Source organism: Chrysochloris asiatica, unplaced genomic scaffold (genome assembly GCF_000296735.1).
Source record: "Chrysochloris asiatica unplaced genomic scaffold, ChrAsi1.0 scaffold00430, whole genome shotgun sequence".
In the NCBI taxonomy this organism is placed as follows: Eukaryota; Metazoa; Chordata; class Mammalia; order Afrosoricida; family Chrysochloridae; genus Chrysochloris; species Chrysochloris asiatica.
This window is the reverse complement of record NW_006408948.1, coordinates 354,500-362,452: the sequence shown is the minus strand read 5'-3', so window position 1 is coordinate 362,452 and position 7,953 is coordinate 354,500. Positions and strand designations below refer to the sequence as shown.

At 39.8% G+C, this 7,953-nt stretch overlaps 1 protein-coding gene across 1 annotated transcript in view; it reads right to left on the bottom strand.

The window, feature by feature from the left end:
• NIPBL (Nipped-B homolog (Drosophila)) overlaps nucleotides 1–7,702 on the bottom strand; it is a 234,478-nt gene extending 226,776 nt beyond the window's left edge. The window contains exon 1 of the mRNA XM_006876931.1: nucleotides 7,281–7,702. The gene's annotated coding sequence lies outside the window, so the exon portion shown is untranslated. The remainder of the gene's footprint in view (nucleotides 1–7,280) is intronic.
• Between the last annotated feature and the right edge of the window lie 251 nt (nucleotides 7,703–7,953).

Sequence of the window (7,953 nt, the reverse complement as noted above, 5' to 3'; positions counted from 1 at the left end):
GTTGTTGTTAAGTGCTGTCGAGTCGATTCTCACCCACAGCAACCCTGTATGGGTTTCCAAGGAGCAGCTGGTGAGCTTGAGCTACCGACCTTGCAGTTCAAATGACTTTGCAGTCTGACCCATCAGCCCACAGCGCCACACCAGGATTCCTTGTGTATTATACATAGTGTAAATTATGAAAGTGTTATAATAAATACTATGATCAAATACTATAATCAAGACATTTTAGAATTCTTTTCAGACCGTATTCAGAATCTCTTCATAAACTAACTACACATGATGTCAGTCTCACTACTTTATAATCAAGACCAACATTTTCCACAAATTGTATTTTAAGTCTTAAAGAAGCAAGGTGGAAGAGTGGAAAGAATATAGGTCTTGAAATTAGACATTTGTGTTGGTATCCTATCTGTAACAATTGCTGGAATTGCCACTTTGGACTAGTTTCTTACACATGCTGAGCCTCAACTGTACTGTCTGTAAAATGAGAATAGTATCACTAACTTCACTGTGTAGTTGGCCAACTCAGAACAACCCTCTGTAGGTGGTTTCCAAGGAGTGGTTGATGATCCTGAACCACCAACCTTATGGTTAGCAGTCCAGTTCTTAGACAACATAGTATGTTGTTGTAGTATGCTGTTGCTGTTAAGTGGGTTTCTACCCATAGCGACCCTATATAGGCTGCTAAGTCTGAACTGCCAACTTTGCAGTTAAAACCAATGTTGCCGTCACCATGTGAGGGCTCCATCCTACTGAGTATAACAGCATGGTTAACACTCATGGCTGAAGCATCAACTCTGGAGTCCTCTCTCCACTTTCTTCCATTTATTAGTCATTTTATACCTTAGTTTTCTTTTTTATTATAAATGCAAAGCACTCAGCACAATGCCTAGGTCACACAGTAAGATCTTATTAAACTTTATTTCTCCTAAACTGAACTCCTAATGATTCTTTACTGTATCTGAAAATCAAATTTACCTTCAAGAATAAGAATTTGCCATAAAGGATTTAAAAAACCCCAAAAAACCTATGTATCTCTATCTTAAAAGCTCTAAAGGTACTCAAAACAAATTCATGTAAGGTTGTAAGGGCATTAGTTTAGGAATAAGGGCACAATCTCCCAAGGTGATGACTTTGGCTATACTCTTTGGCTATATACATTCTGGAATAAAAAAATAAAAAATCAGTTACACTACTTTATAGAGTCATTTTGGAAGTTCAAGTCCACCCAGACATGCATGTATGTAAGATCTAACAATTTACTTCCAAAACATCAGCCACCAAAAGCCCTGGTGGCACTGTAAGATAAGCATTAACCTGCTAATTGCAAAGCCATGAGTTCAAACCCACCAGCTGCTTCTTGGGAGAAAGATGAGGCTTTCTGATCCCATAAAGATTTACTGCCTCAGAAGGCCTGTATAGGGTCACTATGAGTTGGAATTGACTCTATGGCAAATGGTTTAATTTTAAGTTTTTTGAAAACCCTGTAATGTACAGTTTTACTTTGTCATGCATGGGGTTAACATAAGTTGGAAACAACTCCATGATGGAATGACCTGACAACTACACTACAATCAGTTGAACACATTTATATGAGTGACATCATTCTCTAAGGCTAATTTTTCTCTTTTTAAAAATAGATGTTTTGACAAATAATTTCAATTCCATATAAAAGTTAAAAGAATAAATTCACAGACTGCTTATCACACTCAAATTTAAAATATAAGATATTAACAATTTATTGATTAGCGTAGTGGTTACAAATCAGGCTGCGAACCTCAGGGTCAGCAGTTTGAAACTACCAGCTGCTCCGTGGGAGAAAGATGAGGCTTTCTGCTCCTATAGAGATTTACAGCCTCGGAAACCCTGTACAGGGTCACTGTGAGTCGGAACCGACTCCACAGTACATAACAACAATTCTATTTTAATTCTTTGCCTGAAGTATAGTTTCCTTGACTACAAGACTTATAAATATTGAATCAAACAAGCAACCAAAGGACAGTATTAAATATTTACTAAAATTAGATATGTGAAATTTCTAATTAGAAACTCTAAATCCTTAAGAATAAATGTATGGCGCATGTAAACATCAGTCTCTATGACTCTGAGAACAGAAGAACTAGGTGGTGCCCAGCTACCACTACCAACTGCCCTGAAAAGGATCATATTAGAAGGTCCCAAAAAGAGTGAGGAAAAAAAAAAAACAAAAACCTCAAAATTATTAAAAAAGATCAGGCTTACTGGTCCATAAATAGACCAGAGGAATCTGAGACTATAGTCCTTGACCACCCTTCAGTTTCCAGAAAGGAACTTACCCTCATGGCCCACTATTCAGTAAAGCAGCAGACAGGTGTCTGGGGTGAGATGGACAATACTAATAAGGTATGCTCACCATGGAGTGGTCAGCCATTCATGATCAAAAGGGCAACATTTACCTAAAGATACAGTTTTGAAGGGATGAGGAGAGTGATGAATAGAAATAATCACAAGGAGAAATCGGGATAACTGTTGTTCCATGAACGGGATTGCAATCAGTGAGATGAAACAAAGTGTGTGATTTACTGAATGTAAAACTGAAGATCTTGTCTGTAAACCTTCAATTAATTCACAATAAAATTTTTTTTAAATAAATAAATAAATGGAAATCAGATTTATCATTTACTAACTACAAGTATGAGGGTCATTTTCTAAAACTTTTTCAACTTGTTTCTTTATTTGGAAATTGCAGATATGGTTTCTTCTTCATGGGTGTGGTAAAATTAAATGAAATAAAATTTTGGAAATATACTTAAAACACAATTCCTGGCAAACAACAACCCTCAAAAATCTTACCTAGCTGGCAATGCTATATCAAGAAATAATCTCTACTAATTATGTCGCTTTGGGAATAGAAAGGAATACAACTTAAAACATAGTGCAATCTGATAAAACGCACTTCTTTAAAATATACTCCAGATTACACTAAAACAAAATGATAAATACCTAATATTTATTTTAATTCTCAATCCACTTAAGCAAAAAATACTGAGCTCATAAAAACCATTTAAAATTACAGATATGACTTCAAAGATACTGTTCAAAATAAACATAATTCAGTTATATTTTTAGTACATAGATGTAAATCAAACTAGTCATTCAGACACCACACAAATACATAAAGACCAGAATTTCTAATGTAAATGTACTATTTTATTTTAATATCATAAAAACAGAACCAAGAAACAGTTATCATAGCTCTCTAAAAGATGAAAGAAAAGCACCTTGGACTCAGATAATTGAAAAAGTCACAAATGGTATCAGTGTCACTGCTGAGCAATACCTAGCTGCATGAGCCAGAGCTCAGACATTTCTTAAAGAAACATAATCTAATAAAAAACCAATAAGAGCCAGGGAATCCCTTATTCTCCCACGGACTCACTACACAAATCTACACAAATCACATGGCCTCTGAGTGCCAAGTTTTTCATTAAAAAAATGGAAATCATGCTGGTCACTTCTCCAGCAGGGATATGAGAATATTTATAAATGGACTGGGGTGACCTTGGAAAAAAGGATAAATTTTTAAAAGATTATAAATGATTATCTGCTGAAAACAAGGAAAACTTTGTCAAGTACATTTAAAAAATGATATTTAAAATTTGTGTAAGACTGTAAATTAATACCAAAGTCAACTTAGTATAATCAGGATATTAAAATAAGCACTTCCAACTAAACAATCAATTATAAAAGTTCCTAGTCAATAATATCACTCCGTTTGTTTGATGACAAATAAATGTGATCAACAGAGATGAGGTTACATTTCTCTAAAAGAAATCTTTATGTACCTCAGATCTCCCAATAGTGCTACTGGAAAAAAAATCTTGTTATTAATTTAAAATCCAAATATTACTTTGAAATTATGGTTTTCCTAATAATATGCAATGGGGAGGTAAATTACAGTTTTTATTTACTCTTTTAATTACAATAATACTCTTGTATTACTAGTTTTCACAAATTATTTTGAGAAAGGAAAAATACCACTGTGGAACAAGTCAAAATATAACAAAAATGGGTTTAAATGTTACTGTAACTGTTTGACAGTAATGGATTAAAATTAATACATTATTACTTTAGAAAAAACCTGTTTGAGTAGGGAAGTTCAGCTTCAAATAATCAAAATTTCACATTTGAATTTGCATAGCTATGCTCATAACATTTTTAAATTTTAATAATGATCACTATACAGAAAACCAAAAGTATGTTACTATCATAATAAAAACTTTCACTTTTCATCTCTAAAGAATCTCAAATGGACAGTTTTTCTTTAAATACTATCTTTTTTCTTAATTTGCAGGTTCAAAAACACTATCAAATAACGTAATTCGCTGAACAGTTTAAAAAGAAAACACCCCACAGACTTTTTTCAAAACACTGAAGATAATTAAATAAAAATTATTTTTAATAACTCAACTTTAATTTTATAATTATTCTTGAATTTCATTATTTATTCTAAAACTATTTTCAAGTAATGTTAAAAATTATTGGTAACACTGGAAATAATAAACCTCACTGTTGAAATTTCCTTTGGGTATATTAAGAAATATTTCTGCACACAATATAACTAGAATCATAACATTAATGGAACATCTGTGGTTGTCTCCTTTCACTGAATTAAGGGAAGGAGTTGGCATTGGGGGCAGGGAGGGGATACAAAAATAAGCCACTGATGAATATCCCAACCAATACAGTGGAGACTGAACAATTTCTAAATTCTGTTGTTGTTTTGTTGTTAAGTGCTCTAAGGTAACACAAACTATTCTTTAGCCTCCTTCCAACTAAGTTAACAAAACTTAAAGTTCAAGGTTAGGTTTTACTTGATTTTTAAAGTTTTCTTGTTTAAAAATGGCTTATTAATTGATTTCAACCAAACAAAAAATACTTCCAATCAATATCAAAGGAATACTACCCATGCTATCTTAATGAAAGCTATCACACAACTATATTACTTAATACCAATTATTAAATATGTAGAATGAAGAAAATTACATCCGATAAGAATTCACTGTAATTTAATTTCAAAGAAAAACTGAATCACAGAAACCAATATCTAGCCTATCTAACACACTGATGCAAAGACCCTAAGAAATAAGTTTCCCTTTAACTCTGTAACTCTAAAACTGTAATCGCTTCTGCTGATGAACTCTAAGTAAGCAAAAGTCTTTCCATTACCATTAGAACTATGGTCATCCCTTGACATGTACCTCAGTTTTCTACTTAAATACAAGTTGTGAAGACAACCACAGGAGTATACATGGACCTTTTAAAATTTTAAACATCTACAGTTAAGTCCTTAATGAAAAGAAAAGAAAAAAAAAAGGGGGGGGGCAGAAAAAAATGTAAAACCCTCCGTATCAGATGTGAAATGTTCCTCCCTTCTGTAGTCCCTCCCCCGCGCGCCCCCCACCCGGGCTAGGCCTGAGGCCCTGTAGCAAACAGTGTCTAACAGGAGCAGGCAGCACAAAGACAGGAATGGGAGATTAGTGGGAGGGAGGGAGGCCGGGATTGGGGCTCAGCAGGAGCTTCAGGCTTTTTAAAATTCAAACTGCTCCCTGACCAATACAAATCACGGACACGCTACTGACTACTACACGGATTTATAGCATTAAAAACATGCCTAGTACGTGACAGCTATATTAACTTCACTCTTTTTTAACATTTATCAGTTCGTTTGCAGGAAATGTGGACTAATTTATGATAAGCAGGACCTTCAACTCCCAAATAACCCCACCCCCACGAAAAGTTACTTATTCGACAGTGACAATAATAATTTAATAAGGCACCCAGAAATGCTGAACCAGTGTTAACACCCACTAGTAAAACCAGCGACTTTGTTGAGCCGTGTTGCTTCATTTTAACCACTGGAAGTTTTCCTTCAGCGAAGGAGACAAAATATCAAAATCGTCTAACTCAGGTACATTTATTTTTTCTTTGCAATTTGTGGGAATGAGGACTTTTAAATTGGTGTTTCCCCCTTACACCAACCTACACAACGAACGCCTCCACAAACAAACTCTCCAACACCCAACTTACTCGTCCACAAGAATTGGTGAAGGGAAAAACTGCCGTTTTTGTCTCCAGCATTTACACATACATTTGACCTATTAAAATGACACCTCTCTCATTACACAGGCACACATCATGGGCACAAACAGCCAATGACAATCCTGGGACCTCAAGAAGATCTGTCCTGACATGAAAGGATGGCACCTTCTACATTTTTCACCTCCCAGGGATTTGAAGCCTAACTTCATTTCTAGTCTTTTAAAGCAGTTGGTCTGATCTCCAGCTCAGCACAATTCTCCGAACATTGATTCCCATTTCTTTTTACGCTTCTGCACGTTTGGGTCAGGAAGTACCTGCGGCGTGTTTTGTGTAAAGTCCTTTAGAATCGTCCTTATATAACGCATACAAATATAAAGTGACAGAGTCAACCTGTCAAGCACTTTACTTGCCTTTGAATAATAATAATAAAAAGCGTCCATGTGCAACAAACACACACACACTGTCAAACAACAGAGAAGGTCTATTTGTTGGGGAGGGGGGAACAGGCGGCAGGGTCGCCCAGACTCTGCGTTTCTCCCCTAAGTATTCATGTGGACGCTCTAATTCCTTCAAAAGAAAATGTGTCCGGATTAACTTTCCAACGTCCAAACAAGTTTCACTAAGAAAAAGAATTACCACGGGCTCCGCGCCTGAGTATTTACATTTGTCTCACTAACAGAAACTACTTCCTCCCTTCCTGGGGTCACAGGGGGAAGAAGGGGGGTTGTTTGTTTCACTGGGACGTTCCCCACTCCCGGACCGGGAAAGTTGTAAATATGGGGACGATCGGGGCACATTTGCTGTTAGTGGTATTGTTTCCGCCTCCTCACTAGCTGCGGCTCCTCTCCCGGCCGAGGCCTGTCACCGACCAGCAGCCGCACCGCTCAGCCCGGAGCTCTCCTAATCCCCGAGCTCAAGTAGATTCCGCTGGCCCGCGGCCTGCACTCTCCGCCGGGCCTACGCCTCCCCGGCCGCCCGGCAGGAGCCCGGTTCCCTCCGCCAGAGCCAGCAGGGCGAGAGGGGACAAAACCACTGCCACCCAGGGCGGCTGCCACCACCGAGGAGCGAACTCTCGACTCGCCCGTGGAAGAGACCTGGGGCCGCTAAGGAAAGCGACGGGGAGGGGAGCGAGGAAGAGAGACGCTGAGGACCTGGCGCCGCCGCCGCCGCCGCCGCCGAAATAAAGAGCAGGAATTTACCTGGGCGAATCGGCGACTGAATCCAAGGGGAGGCCGAGGCCGCTGAGGCGAGAGAGACTATAATCCGGGCCGGGAGGGGGGTTGGCTACGGCTCCTCTTCCGTCTCCTCAGTGCGGGGAACATGTAGAGCCGGGGGGAGACCAGCCGAGAAGACAAATCGCTGCTTCTTCTTCCTCCTCCTCCTCCTTCTCCCACATAGAAACACTCACAAACACCCGACCAGGGGCCCGAGCTACCGGGGGGGCATCGCCGCCTGCCCGGGAACCAATCCTCCTGTCGGCGGGGGCGTCCCTCCCTGCGGCTTGGTGGTGTCGGGTGAGTCGGTACCGACGGAGGGAGGGGGGGGAGGGCGGGGGGAAGGAGCCCTGTGTGTCTCTCTCTCTCGTTCCGTCTCTCCCTCTCAGAACAAAATGCCGACCGGAAGTGCAGCTGCAGGAATGACTCCCTCCGCCGGCGCCAAACACTAACAACCACCCCCTCTTCCCCACTCCACTTCCGCCACCGCCGCCGCCGCCGTCGCCACTACGGCTCGCGTCCTCCGGCCCTCAGACCCTGTCCCGGGCCGCGCCGCGCAGCACAGCGGACTGGGCCGGAGATGGCAGCGAGGCGGCGACCCGCATGGGCGCCCTTCTTTTCTTCAGGGCGGGTGTGGATGGTACTGAAGAGCGGCGTT